This window comes from Rousettus aegyptiacus, unplaced genomic scaffold (assembly GCF_014176215.1).
Source record: "Rousettus aegyptiacus isolate mRouAeg1 unplaced genomic scaffold, mRouAeg1.p scaffold_m13_p_8, whole genome shotgun sequence".
Classification (NCBI taxonomy): Eukaryota; Metazoa; Chordata; class Mammalia; order Chiroptera; family Pteropodidae; genus Rousettus; species Rousettus aegyptiacus.
Genome location: NW_023416311.1, coordinates 63,459,325 through 63,475,092, shown reverse-complemented (window position 1 = coordinate 63,475,092; position 15,768 = coordinate 63,459,325). Strand labels below are relative to the sequence as shown.

Genomic DNA, 15,768 nt, shown 5'->3' with positions numbered 1-15,768 from the left:
ATTGCCTCTCTGTAGCTATAACAACATGTGTTATAAATGTTTACATGCTGATTTTCCCACTAGACAGCACAGGCCTTTAGGGTAGAAACTAATTTTTTATATTCAAACATCCAAAAGCAATGGGATATGTAGAAGTTATAGTAGAGCCTCATCATAGAAAAAATTTTAATTTATGCCAACAAACAACAAAATTCGATATGAGTCTATTATCTTGTATAATAACAAACACATCTAGTAATGTGCATTCAGATGATCAGGTTTATATTATAACAGAATGGAGTAAACACTGCACATAAGAAAGATGCCTTAGAATTTTTCACCCTACTCTTCCCTTCATCACTGGAATTAGAATGACTTGAATGTCCTAATAACTGTATGCACATGTTCCTTTTGTCTTTTTTCAGTCTGCACTAGTCGTTCTCACAATGTATAGAAATGTTTGTATTGTGTGTATAAAATATATTTTGTTTATTACGGTGTAGGGGCAGTTAATGAATTTTCTAAGAAAAATTTTAAAGAACTTCATCGAGGTATAAAACACACACAATAAGCTGCACAGATTTAGAATGTACAACTTGAAGAGTGTTGATACATGTATACACCTGAGAGATGATCACCACAGTCAACATAGGGATGTATTAATTACATCCAGAAGTTTTTTTATATCCCTTGCTAATCTCATCCCCATCTTTCCTCACTGGCCCTTCCATTGCTAGAGAACCACAGACCTGCTTTTTGTGCTATACATTTGTTTGCTTTTTCTAGATCTTTATATAAATGAAGTCATGCAGTATGTACTCTTTGTTTGGCTTCTTTCACTCAGTATAATTATTTTGAGATGAACATTTGGGTTGTTCCTAGTTTGGAGCTATAGCAAATGACGCTTCTTTTTATTTATCTTGGGTAAATATCTATGAGTAAAAGGGCTAGATCATATTATAAGTATATATTTAACTTTTTATGAACCTGCCAAACTGTTTTCCAAAATGGTTGACCATTATGCATTCCACCAGCAGTATATGAAAATGCCAGTTCGTCTACTTCCTTGTCAATACTTGGTATGTAGGGGTTAGTCTTTTAAGTATAGCTATTCTTTGAGGTATGTATTTCATTGCGGTTATAATTTGCATCTCTGTGATAACTCACAATGGTTAGCATTTTATTATATCATTTGTTATTTACATATTTCCTTTGGAAAAGTGTCTATTCAAATATTTTTCACCTTTTTTTATTGTGTTATTTGTCTCTTCTATTATTTAGGTCTGCTCTATTTCTCCTGACAATGTTTTGTAATTTTCAGTATATAGATTCATTACATTTTTTGTGACTGTAAATTATATGATTTCTTAAAATTTCAACATCCAATGCCTATTGATAATGTGTACAAAAATAAAATTAGCTCTAAAAATATTGATCTAATATCTTACTGCCTAGCTAACCCCATTTATTCTTTATATTAGCTTTGGGGTAGATTTCATTATATTTTCTGCATAGAGTGTCTTGTTGTCTATGAAAAAAAAAAGAGTTACTTCTTTCCTTTCTTATTTGAATGATTTTTATTTATTTTCTACCCCATGGCAAGTGCTAGAATATCTATATCTAGTACAATGTTGAACAGAAGTATTAAGGGTAAATATCTTTGTCTTTGTCTTTCTCTTAAGAGGAAAACAATCATTCTTTCTCTATTAAGTATGATGTTAGTTGCAGTCGTTTCATAGAAACTCTGGTTGAGGAAATTGCTTTCCATTCTTATTTTAGCTGACAGTTTTTATCAGAAATGAATGTTTGATTTTGTCAAATGTTTTTTATGCATTATTTTGGATGTCACATGATGTTTATTAAATATATATATGAATAGTATATGAATAATTATAGTGAATTACTTTGATTGATTTTGGACTGTTAAATCAACTTTACATTCATAGGATAAATCTATTTTGTCAAGATGTATTTTTGTTTTATGTATTTATGTATTATATGTATTTTATTTTTGGTTTTAGTTTCATTGAATAATTTAGGGAGTAGTTCATTCTCTTCAGTTTTTTCAATGATTTCATGTAAAATTGGGATTATTTCTTCCTTACATGTTTGGTAGAAGTCACCAGAGAAGACATTTGGGCCTTGAGTTTTCTTTGTACAAACGTTTTTAACTACAAATTCAATTTTTTCATTGACATGGGGTTTATTCACATTATCTATTTTTTTCCTTCTTGAGCAAGTTTTATTTCTCAAGGAATTTGTCATTTTTATCTAAGTTGTCATTTATTTGCATAAAGTTGTTTATAATATTGCCTTATTAATTTTTAATATATGTGGACTCTTTAGTGATGTTATCTCTTTAATTTCTGATCTGCTAATCTTATTTTATTTTATTTGTTCCTGATCAGTCTGACTAGAGCTTTGTCAGTTTTATTAACTCTTTCAAAGAACTAATAGTTTCATTAATATCTAATCTGGCTGGTGGGAACAGACATTATTCCCTGTCTTGCATGAGTTTCAGTAATTATTCTCTGTTATCCTTAGAGATGGTCTGTCCCTGGCTTTGAGTAATTTCCTCACATGCACACACTGATCTAAATTCTCCTGAATATTCAAGAGGGAACTTGTGTGGATCTCCAGCATTCTTTTTGTGTGCAGCTCACTTCTCCCTGGTACTCTGTCTTGAGAACTAAATCTTTTTTGTCTCTCTAGACTCTCGGCTTCATCTCTTTACCCTAGGAAATCCACCAAGCTCTGACTCTTTGTAACTCCATCTGGAAACTGCCCAGGAAGCAAACTGGGCAATCATAGGGATCACTTCATTTGTTTGCCATCCTCAGGGATCACTATTTTCTTTGCTTGATGTCCAGTGTCCTATAAAATTCATTAATTCAAATATGTTGTCTGGCTTGAGGATCATTTCAGACAGAAAAATAAGTATGATTCCTATTATTCCATCTTGGAAGTCCCTCTTTCAAGATGGCAGAAGTCTCTCAAAGCTAATTTTGATTATGTGGGTTTTTTTAACCTCATTTAATAAAATCTAGGAACATTAATTGATTTGATTAAGATTTTGCTGCTAATAAATAACACCTAGCTTTTAGCCAAAAAAAAAAAAAAAAACGCCTAGAAATTACAACTCCATCTTTATTCCATGGAGCAGTCAATTTCCAATAAACTTTAGTTTAATTTGCATGTAATCAAATGTATGTCTGGGTACATATACACAACTATACCAATTTTTTGATACTTGATGACTTAATTTCAAATAATTCACACATTTGCCAGTAGAAAATACTGAGTGCAATAATATGATTTTTGTAAAAAAGATCTATTTCTGTCTACATACCTATTGTTACTTTAGTGTAAATTTACCATTACCTAGTGTGTTATGGAGCTAATAGGTCTAATTTTATGGAATTTTTCCAACCTTAGTACAAAGCTGACAGCTGTCAGCTGTAAACTATATGTTTATTTTGCATCAACAATATCCTAGAAGGTGAAAATTTACATCCATACACCATGATTTTTATGCAGAGATAATGTTTAAATTAACACATAGAGAGATTTAATTTTACTTACATATTTTGATATAATGAAAAATTATATCTGGTAGTTTTTTTGTGAAAACTATGTTGTAGGTTGATCATTCTAAAAGGAGAGTTGACTTATTTTTGTCTGTTATTGGAAAATACATAATATTAGTTGCTTCCATCTGAGAAAAACCTTTAGTGCTGAATGGAATGTATTGCAGAATTTCTGGTGAGCAAAACACACACACACACACACACACACATTCTCAAAAAATATTTAATGAATGAACAAATAAATACTTGCATCCTTCTTCGAGCCTCTGACCATTCTTTTTAATCTTTGATTTTTAATTTTATGAATATTCACTAAGTGACTATCATGTACCAGGCACTTCAGAAGACACAAAGATGCGTAAATTTTAGTTGCTACATTTAAGGAGCTATAATATTTAGTGTGAGGTCATATGTGCAGAGTTAATGCCATACAAGAGTACAAAGAAAGTTCTATTGGAACTGGTCACCTCAAAATCAGGGAGTAGTCACCTTTACTTGGGAGAAATTGAGAAAATAGACAATGCATTTAAAATGAATTCAGAAACATGAGTAATGTTTTTATAGGTGGAAATAGACATCAAAGAAATTCCAAGCAGGAGAATAACATGTACAAAGATAGGCCTGCTAGGGTAATCAATATGTCTCATTTATCTGGTGAATTGGGAAATTGCAGAAAGAGTTGAGGGATAAAGCTGGAGTGACGGGGGGGATAAAGTGGTGGTAACATTGTTAGCAGCTGTGAAAATGAGCAGGATGAGTTTGTATTTAATGTCGTTAGACAGTTGGAAACCATTCACATATTTTAGTAGGGATTTAGTGTGTGACTGAAGCTGTGCGTATGAGTATACACTGACACTTGAATGTAGAAAGAAGTTACACAGTAATAAGAGGTGGGGAAGCCCAGTTAGTGAGCAAGCAAAAGAATTCTGGAAATGAATATTTGAAGTATATGATGGAGAAGACTGTAAAGACATTTCAGAGGTAAAAAATGAAATAATGTGGCAACTGGTTAAGTATGCATAATTAAAGCAAAGAAGAATGAAGAGATTTTGCCGCAGAGAAAGAATTTGACAAATATACTCAGTATGTTTTTACCTAACATTTCCAATCTAGAAACCGCAGAATAATGAAATGCATGGGAATCTGAATGTAAGATGTGTCCTTAAAATCTGTACACAAAAATTGAGGCCAGACAAGTTGAACCAACACAACAGGGTGAGTAAAGTTTTAAAAAGTACTCCCTTTAGTAGTCCTATTTTTATTTTTATTTTATTTTTTTAACTCTAATGACTTAAAAGTTCTGAGCTTACATGGCTAGTAGAGTAGGCATACTATTAATGGAATCTGGGAATCCAGGGAGCAAGCTAATAAATTGATTTCTACCAATCATATCTCCTTTGACTTTAACTGTACTTGAACTACCAAAACAAAACAAAGAAATATCTTTCTTTCTTTTAATTATTCCAGAATAAAATTGTATTCGAGTGACCAGGTCAAATACATTAGAGGGAGCTGCAGGAGTTTATAAGAAAACTTATATTAAAGATTTTAAAAAACAGAGTATGTTTCAAAAGGCCACATTAAAATCTTTTTATTGCAAGGTCCAAATAAAACTATATAAACACCTAGTCCTTTTCTAAATTAACAGACATCTGATACTGATGCTCAAACATCTTTTAATTCCAATAATCACTTTGTCTCATACTTATTTTTAGAGTTTGCATAGGCACAATGTTTTTCTCATGATGAACCCATTTTGTCTTTTAGAATTGTTCCTGATTTTAAATGTTTCATTCCCTACCCATTGTCATTGTTTTGCCACTTTCAATATTTTATCTTTTATTTTGAATAAAACATATCTCTACTTACCAGCACTTTTAATACTCCCACTGAATTTTCGTATATCAGAAATGATAGGATTTATGTTCATAAAGCACAATAACAGCAAACACACTGTAGACTGGCAAGTACCCTGACAGACAACACTGGAATGACTGCACACGACTGCTAAAGTCCTCTATTGTTTGTGTGCACAGATAAAACAATTTTTGCTTTGCCTGTAAAAATAAGTAGGTTGTGAAGTTTATGAATACAGGAGATTTATATATTCTGTGGCCTCAGGCCTTCTTTCTCCTAGGTGCATATTGGAATTAAGCCTTTCTTTTCCTGCTGGTCAGCCATGACAGTGTAAATTTAAGGAATTCAACCCTTTTCTTTTCTTGTTAAGACAGAGTTGTGCTGTATGATGATTACTTCATTAATGTTTGAACAATACCTGAATTCCCCTATATGAGAAAATCACAAGAAACATTCATGAAAGGATTTTTACTAGGAAACTTCTCAGTGAGAAAATGCACACAGCTCACAGCTCACCAGCCTCTCTTGTTAGGTATTTTATTCAAAGAGATCCTAGGACTTGGGACTTTTGCCAGGCTCTGGTAGGTGCCATGTGAAGGTAGGTTGGGAACTTACTTTTCATCTTATCAAGTCTGTGCTGGGACAAATTCCTGCTGTCACAACACTTTTCCTACCTAGGGAAAGAAGCAGGTATCTTAATATTCTATTTGAATACATTCCTCTCTGTAAATTTCTTTTATTCTTTTCCCCACTACTTAAGCACTAGTTATCTTTAAATTGCAGTGAATCTTGGTATTCAAAGGAAGGGAGAGTTTATAGGAACTTCTGAGTCCTAAAAAAGCATTGACTAGAACCGGAGAAATTAAAGAACAACAACAAAACAGGCAAATTATGAGGCTGGGAATTGAACTCAAAATATATAGGAAAATAGTTTGCATGCAATATAGTATTGATCAATTGTCCTTTGTTCTAGAAAGCAAAATTTTTAAAATTAGTTTGAATTTGGAACAATAGAAGTTGTATTTTCTAAGTCTAATATTATTGATGGTTTCAGAGAATTAGGTGAGACTCAGTGTTTAATCATATATTATTTCCCTGTAAATTTAAGTAGAAAATTGAGAAAACGTCTCTTTTCTAAAAACTCAGATTTGTTAATACAGAAAAAAAGGGCACAGGGAAAACCTATGTAGAAATAAAAATCTGTCAAGATAAATATGATTTTATTTCTTAAATCATATATATTAGATAAAATTTTGGCAATAGATTACATATTGATAATGGCTAATATCTTCAAACCAGAGTTATGTGTGGTTGTGGCATTGCTTTGTGTTAATATTTATATTTTAAAAAATTTGTTCTTAGAGTTAAATGACTAATAACCATATGTTCAGGATTTTTCAGAACTGTCTTGATTTGAAAAAAAATGTCTAGAACATTTTTGATTGTCACAATTTTGGCTGAGGTGGTGGTTGTGGTGATGGTGGTGATTGCTACTGGCATCTTGCGAGCAGAAGCAAGAGATGCTGGTAAATGTATTACAGTGAACAGGACAGTCCCCAACAGCACAGAATTATCCAGCCCCAAATGTTAGTAATACTTTAGTTGATAAATCCTGATTTAAAATATTCTATTCCATTGTCCTTCTGCATACTTACCAGCTCATGTATACTGGTATTCCTTATTTGGACTTCAATAAATGTTATCCAATAATTTTATTCTACAATGGACTCCATTTAGATTAGGTTCTGCAGTAAAAGTGTAAAAGTACTTAAAAAATTCATCTTTTCAGGTAAAATTGTTGCCTAATATAACACATAAATGTACTTTATGTTTTATTTCAATCCTGCATTAGCATTTTAATACAGTTTTTGTAAGCATATAAGGCCAGTTATCCATCGAGAACACATTCTAAATTGACAACAAAATGCTTATGCAAACATAGGTTGAAATATCAAGTTAATCATTTTCATTACAAGGAAATCTCAAAAATTTAAATCAAAAATTTCAAGCTTTAAAACATGACTTTCTTTCAACAACATTTCATTTGTTCCGGCTTCCACAGCTATATAGAATAGGCACTAATATCCTTAAACTTGTACTGAAGGTGAACTTTATACCCAATGGTTGCAAAATGACTGAACATACTGTTCCTCCTTTTCGGGCCCTCCTGCTTTACAAAGGGGGCCTTTTGGTCATAAGATTATTTGGTGGTGGGAGTGCAGCTAAGACCTAGGAGTGGGTGTGAATAATCTTTCTGTGGGTTGAGTTGCACCCAAGAACAAAGTAAGACCTGAGCCTCAGAATACAGCCTCTGTACTCTGTTTAAAAGAGTTTTATTTATCTTTAGGTTAAATAACATTCTAGAATATGTAAGCAAAATCCCTGAGGTACATGGTGTAGTAGTCAGACAGATTGCACAAAAGCAAAGATTGTATTAGGCATGTTGTGTGCCTGATGTTCTATGGACATTCCAGTATCATATGCATTTCCAAAAAAAATTTAAGTGTTTCATCAATACCCTAATTTTTTGAGGGCCCATAAATGTTATGCATCTGGAAATATAAATGTAAAATCACATCAGACATAGCTGGTCTGTTAAAAGGTCAACAGAAATACTACCTCCACACTCTTGTCACCTCCTTGGCTACATGATCAAAGATCACTGTGTATTGACATTTAAAAAATGAATGTGACAGAAATTTATTTTCTTACCATCCTCCTGAGTTTCTATTCTATAGGGAAAAACTAGTTGCCTATGGTTGCCATATTTTGATTTATGATACAACATTCACATGGCAGTTGTGTTTCTTTTTTTCTATTTATTCAGTCGATAAGAAGATTGAAATATATAACCTCAGAAATATCAGATTCACTATAAAATGCACTCCATCAAGACTAAACTATTTCATTGTTACTTGTGGGGAAACAGGGCACATATTATCAAATTTCAAAATATATGTAGAAAATTGAAAACATAATATAGGTAAACTTTTAGATGATAGTATTTTGAAAATAATTTAAGATATTTTAAGAGCTTTAACAAAACCAGGCCTGGCTTATTTGCCTGTACTAAGCATAGATTACATATTATATACGTGAGTTCTCTTATTGTAAGAACAATAGTTTTAAAATCAGCCCATTGTCTTTACGGTATGAGAAAAGAATTATAGGGAGAGAAGGTACCGAGGACATAAGGGAGCGTGATAGCAGCAGATTTCCCACGGTTCCTGTGGTCCAACATTTATCCATTTCTTATTGTCAATACTTTATACAGATCCTCTTCCCTTTTCTTTTGTCTTCTTTTGGATTTACAATGTTCTTTATGGCTTGATAAATTAAAAAAAAAAAAACAAAACACATACCTGAAATGAACTTTTCTGTATTTATTTCTTCCTTACTTCATTACAAGAATATAAATATTCGATGCAAGACATGGTGTAAGGCCTGGTGAGAATAGAAGATATGTGGCCTTGGGACTTGTTCCAAAGAGAACTGGTACATCTGCAAAATTGGCCAACTAGCAATTAGAGAGGTGCTAAAAGAAAGATCTCCCTTAAAATCTCACCTTCACCTGCATGTTGCTCACCCTTTCCAATCAATTCTTGTCCCCCAATGACTGTCTCATTTCTCTCCTACTAAATTAGTTTGCCTTCATTTAGATTCATTTATGCAAGTATATTCTAAAGCAAGTTTGTAGTTAAATCAGACAGAATCCCTGTAAAATGGAGGAATATGCTTCCAGATGAGCTGGATTCTTACTCTTCCATCACACCAGGGAGCTGGGTAGGTCTGTGAAGTCTTTCTAACCAAGCACGTATCTTAAATATCGCTCATTTCACAAATGAAAAATTATTTCTTACACTTCTTATGCTACTTAACAAACCCTCTGACATAGATTTCAGTAATAACATGTGAAGCAGCTGTCTTGGGGAGTGTATTAAAGTTTTTGCACCCACATCACATGTTCAGAGACAGGGGATTGATAGAGGAAATTGTCTTCTGAGGTTCTTGCTCCTGCCTTTACCTCCTTTCCTAAGTAAATTTTACTCACCCTTAAATGCACAGTTTGATAGTCTCTTGTATCGAACAATAGCAAGGTTTATTGTTTCTTCTATTTTTCTTTGTATGAACAATTATGACAGCATGTATAAACACTGAAAGTGACACAGAATGTGCATTGTTTTCCTTGGCAAGTAAATTTTCTCTTCAGAGATCATATCTTAGATATTTCTTTATTTTTCATGTAAATCATTGTATCTTCTAGCACAAAGTTCTATATAAATATTTGCTGAAATGATGTATGGATGAATGGATGAATGGATGGATAATGGATGAATAGCTAAAATACTCATATATTATCTGGGGCTTTCTCAGAGAGTTGTTTATCAATAACTCAAGGCCTTGTCTAGTTGTTGGGAATAGAATATTTTTATTGGGGAGATTTCAACCATAAATATTCTTAGGATTGGTGGGCCAGAATGATGCCACCTGGTCAGGAAAGATACCTCCCCAGGGTACTAAAAAGAGATGGATGATGATGAAGTCTATAAAAATAGATTTCTCTTTTTTCTGATTTTACCTAGGGTTTGCATTGCTTTCTTGTCATGATGATTCTCCTTCTTTCCTTCCTTAGTTTTTATATGAGGTTTATTATATCATAGGAAGATATGAGAAGTTAATCATTGTCAGTGAATCAGCTAAATTTTTTTACAAGATGTGTAGGATATTATCTCTGAAAGATTGAGATGACTGGCTTAGAAAGAAAAGATTACTGGAAAATAGTAATTTGGGTACACTCGACTATCCTTTTCTCTAACTATGACTTTTGCTTTCTGAAATAAGAGATATAGCCTTTGGCTAGAAGAGCCTATGCACTGATATATTTTACTGCCAAAAGAAAAAAACTCAGCCTACATTTTTATTTGCTTCATGATGTCTCAAATATATTAAAATTCTCATATCTGTTGTAAGTTATCAATTACTGATTCTAAATATTTTTTTTCTTAATTTCACATGTAGGACATGTACTCCTCTTTAACTAGAGAGGACATTTTTTTTTGTTGCTTAATGAATTCTTAGCATTAATTACTGAACAATTATAGTTCAGTAAAATAAAGAAGATTGCTACTGAGAAAATTAGCATACCAATTAGGGTTTTAAATATGAAAGGATTGATACCTTTATTTAAAGAACATCTCATTTTACCTCTCCTTCTAACTCTGGGAAACACTCCGTTGCTAGCTATACACTCTTTCTCTGCCTTATCGTTCAATCCCATGACTCCTTTCTCTGCCTTGGTCTCTTTTGATCTATTTTCAACCCAGAAGCCAGAGTGATTCTATTAAACTGCAAATCAAATTATGTCACTTCTTTGCTGAAAATCTCCTAGTGACTTTCCATCTCACTCAGTCCTAAAGCCTATCACTATCACTATAGCAATATAGTGGCATAGTGATATGTAGTGATATAGTGATAGGTTATCACAATCACTATATCTAAGGCTATAAGAAAATCTGACCTCACTCTGGAACAAGAGATTATATCTTCCAAGTCTCTTCACTGTATAAACATCTTTGAAAAAATAGTCCAAAACAAAGGCAGTCAGTACCTCTGATCACAAGATATGTGGCGATGTGAGAGACCCATGGAGGATTGTTTCTCAACAACTGTGTACTTTATTTGTTTCATTTGTTGTCTGACTACCCCAATACACTTCAAACTCCATGAAATAGGGATGTTTTTCTTTCCTGCCCTGTACTGGTGTATCTCCAGAACCTAGAAAAATACCTAATAATAGATACTTAACATATACTTGTTGACCAAATAAATGAATGGCTAGTCCTTCTTCACCAGAGTTTATAAAGGAACCTGGCTGACAGAACCATCCTCAATTCAATGATTTGAGCATAAGGCCAGCTTCGACAACCAATTCTATCTCCTACTGCTTAGGACACTGTTAGTCTCATGGTAGGCATTTGGTGATTAATTATATAATTAATAATTATATATATACACACACATATAAATAAATATATATATACATATATGTGTGTGTGTGTGTATATATATATATATATATTTATTTATATATATACTGGCTCATGTGATTATGAAGGCTGAGAAGTCTCAGATCTCCAGTCAGCAAACTGGAGACCCAGGAGAGCTGTTGCTGTAAATTCCAGTGTAAATACAAGGGCCTAAGAACTAGGAGAGCTGGTAGTATAAGTTCTAGTCTGAGTCTGGGTCTGAAGGCAGGAGAAAACCAATGTCCTAGATCAAAGATAGCCAGATGGAGAGAAAGAATTCTTTTTTCCTCAGCCTCTTATTCTATTCAAGCCTTCAATGGATTGGATGAGGTCTACCTACATTGGGAAGGGTAATCTGTGCTCAGGTTGCTCAGAGCAGAAATTGGGGGCAAAGGTCAGGAGATATGGTATTTTGCAGGATCTGAAGTGTGGCCAGGAAGTAACAGGGTGAGGAGAGACATGGGGTGGAGGCAGAAAAAATTCAGTCTGAGATATGAAAGCCCACTGTCCACCCATGGACACTTCTGTGTTTTTTCCTTTTGCTAACCTAAGGAGGGCCCTGAGGGGAAGAAGACTTCCTTTCTATATTTATTCTTAACTTGTATTGGGGGATTTTAGACTTTATCTCTTTCTCTGCAGCAAGCTACTGCCTTCTTCATGACATCAAGGTACCCCAAATTGGAATGGGGAAGGGTCCCTCTACTGTGTGAGGGTGGAAACCAATCGGTCAGTCTAGGAGTATAATGATGACTTCTCTATTAAGTATTCGATCCTAAATATATCACACAAAAGGACATAACGAGAAATGTAATGCAGTTTTATAGTTAGAAGGTAAAATCCTATTTTGAAAAAAATCTCATTTTATCTAGAAACGCCCTCACAGGTACACCCAGAAATAACATATAACCAAATATCTAGTGAGAAAACCCAAAAGAGGCAAGTTTTTATAAGCTGGGAGTGAAAAAAAGGAGATTTCCCCCCTAGAATTGGAGTGATGTGTGGTGTATATCCAGTTGAGACTGGAGAAAAATGGACAGACAATAGAAACCACAGTGGTCCCAGTTAAGTTGACACATAAAATAAATCATTACAATTGCTATAGTCTCATCAATTTTTAATAGGTACTAATAAGTAAATAAAATTGTTCTAATGATCATCTGGTGTTTTCAGACCATTATATTCAGGGCTGTCTTTACCCCACAGAAAAATTAGTTCAAAGGTGACCAAGGTTTGGTTCTTCTTAGTAGATCATAGCCATTGATGGTGATATGAACAAACTCGGGATAAACTAACTGGAAATAAAGAATTCAGAAACATATGGAAGACAAAAACAATTATCTTTAAAAGATAGGAAGAATGCTGCAAAGAGAATCTTGACATGTTTGATCACTCGTGGAGTTGGCATAGCACCAGAAACAGAAGCAGTGTAGACTGAAAAACAAAAAATCTTCTTGGTTTGTTTTTATTAGATATTGAAACATAGGAAAGTTCCTGAAGTAATGGAACTAAAAACAGGCAAGTTCTGGTAAATTGGGAGTGAAAAAAGGGAGATAGTTTCTAAAGAATTAGAGAACTGTGGACTGCATATCTGAGTTCAGAGAAGAACTGACAAAGTTGACAGAGACTACCTGTGTGGCTAATAACTTTCTTAGGCATAATACAGCTATATTCTCTATCTATCCAAATAAAAAGTCACAAAATCTGCTTATTTCAGTATCTCTCTCTCTCTCTTTTTTTTTTTTTTTATCATGAACAAATGAAAAATTTAACTCCCCAGATATCTCAATCACAGAACGAAAGTTTATTTTATCCTTTTCCTTGGGCTTACAAACATAGAGTATTATGTTTAAGATTCTTTTAAAATAGTTCTTTTGAAAAAGGTACTATTCAACATCTGATTCTTTTTTTCCCACAGAATAAAGTACTGCCAAAAAATAAGTCAGACTGAAGCACAAAGTAAACAAATTATTTGACTGTTTAATTTTTTAAATTAAAGTGTTTGGCAGATAAATTTACAGCTTCATACATATGATGTATTTTTTAAAAGAACTTAATTAATTGCAATCATTATCCAGATTTTTCCTAATAAAAAATTTTAAAAACAGTGCGTTCTGTTGCTTTTTAATTCTGAAAAAATCAGAATTTCACATGTTAAAAATTACCCAAGGTTATTTTTCTTTAAAAAAAAAAAAAAAACGGCTCTGACTCATCAAACTCTCACAAGACTTCAATTCATTTGATGCTGTAGCTTCCCTTTTGGTAACTGATTCATGACTTCCTGAGAGTGGCCAATCTCCTAGGTAGAAATGACTAGATTTCTAGAAATGGTGCCTCAGTGAGTCATCATCTTGGCCTGAAAAATCCCATTTCCAGGGGTATACAACAATATGGATAGTGGCACACTCATTATGAGACATATGTTAGCAGAACTGAAGCATTTATGCATTAAAATATTTTTTCTTAAAGTTTTTAGATGTAAACAGAGAAATTTAACTAATTTAGGAGTCTTTCAGTAGCCATGTCATGTACTATTTTGTGGAACAGGAGTACCTAAGGATACACCAGCAGAGCTTCAGGGATTGGTTCCCTGTGAGGGAATGATCTAGACTTCGCGGTAAGACCAGAGATCAGAATGAGCCAAGGCCAGTTACTAGGGTTCAGAAGGGGTTCAAAACTCTAGGGTTCAAAACTCTAAGAGCCAGGTGACATAGGATACAGAATTAGAATTGCAAATGGACAATCATAATTGGGAACCAGTTGAAATAAGTCACATAGAAACTCAGGAAGTAAATATAAGACATTCGAATGAAATCTGGTTTAAACAGACTTACTGGCTGAATTTACTTTAAAAATAGCTTTATGTGGTCCTCATAAAATGCAAATAATACTTGTGCATATAAATTTAAAAGTTGGAAGAAGGAGTTGCAATATTAAACCTTTGAACTCATAAATATATCTCTATTTATTGAAGTTCGTTCTTATGTTCTTCAACAAATTGTTATTCTTCCGGAAGGCCTTTCATCTTTTCCTAGGTCTATTCCTGGCTTGATGGTGTTTTCGTTGTTGCTGTTGTTTTCTATAACGGACAGGAATTATTTTCTATTACTTTTCCTAATTAATTACTATTGGTGTGTAGAAACCATAACAATTTTGATGTTGACCTTGTATTCTGCATACTTTGTAAAATCTAATAGTGAAAATTCCATGATAAGTACGGAGATAGCAATACATATTAATCTTGTTTCTTCCTTTCCAATGTATTGAATAAGTTAAGACTTACGATCCAATAGAAGAATTATCTACATTTGTTTTCTAAATGTATTTTTGAAAATCATAAGTGTCAAATTTCATGAAACACTTTTTGTTCAGCATCTGTTATGATTATGTAATTTTTCCTGTCATCTGTTCACTAATATAGTACTTAATAGTTTTCTATTATTGAATTTTTTTTTGTTTTCCTAGAAAAAAAACAGAATTAGGTCATGATGTATTATTTTTTACACAACTTTACTTATTTAGATAATATGTTAAGATTTTGGTATCTATGTTTATGTCAGATTGGTTTCTAAATTTGATTTTAAGAATGTGCTTTGTATCTATAAGTGTGTCAAGTTTCATTGCTAATAATACTTGTGTTTAATTTATTTTATTGATCAGTCATTTCTATTTTACTTGTTTTTTCAGCAAATTAGGTTTTGTTTTGATTTCACTAATTTTTTTTTTGATTCTTTATTTTCTCCTTCGTTAATACCTCTTCCTACTAGTTTCTTGTTTTAACTGTCTTTATATTTTTACTTTTGCTAGTGTTTTGAGTTACATGATCAACTCATCCAGCATATTTTTTTTTTAGGTGAAGCAACCCTTGATTGACCACACATATTACAAGGACCTTGTCAGCTTATAATCCCTTATTTTTAAAAAAATATTTTTATGCCTACAGTACCTGGTCTTCATAGGTGGTCTCCCATCTTAGTACTAACCAGTCCAGCCCTGCTTAGCTTCCGAGATCAGATGGGATTAGGCTAGTTCAGGGTAGCATGGCAGTAGACATGTTCAACATTTTTAAAAAACTCAGTTTTAAAGTACTTTCCTTTCAAATAAATAAATTTAAATTTATCCATCCTTAGAATGTGAATGACTCAATCTTATAAAATTTGCTCTAAAATACTTTCATTGTCATTTGTTTCTAAGTGTTTCATCATCTCTAGCACACTTCCCTTGCTGTCCAGTGAGCTGTGTAGGAGTGTATTTAAGGTTTTTTCTTGCGCGTGTGTGTGTATAGTGCATATGTGTATACATGTTTTCATACGTGTTTTCTT

General features: G+C 33.0%; 1 pseudogene; it reads right to left on the bottom strand.

Annotated features, from left to right (window-relative positions):
- Nucleotides 1-15,380: 15,380 nt before the first annotated feature.
- LOC118607660 lies at nt 15,381-15,498 on the bottom strand (annotated as a pseudogene).
- Between the last annotated feature and the right edge of the window lie 270 nt (nt 15,499-15,768).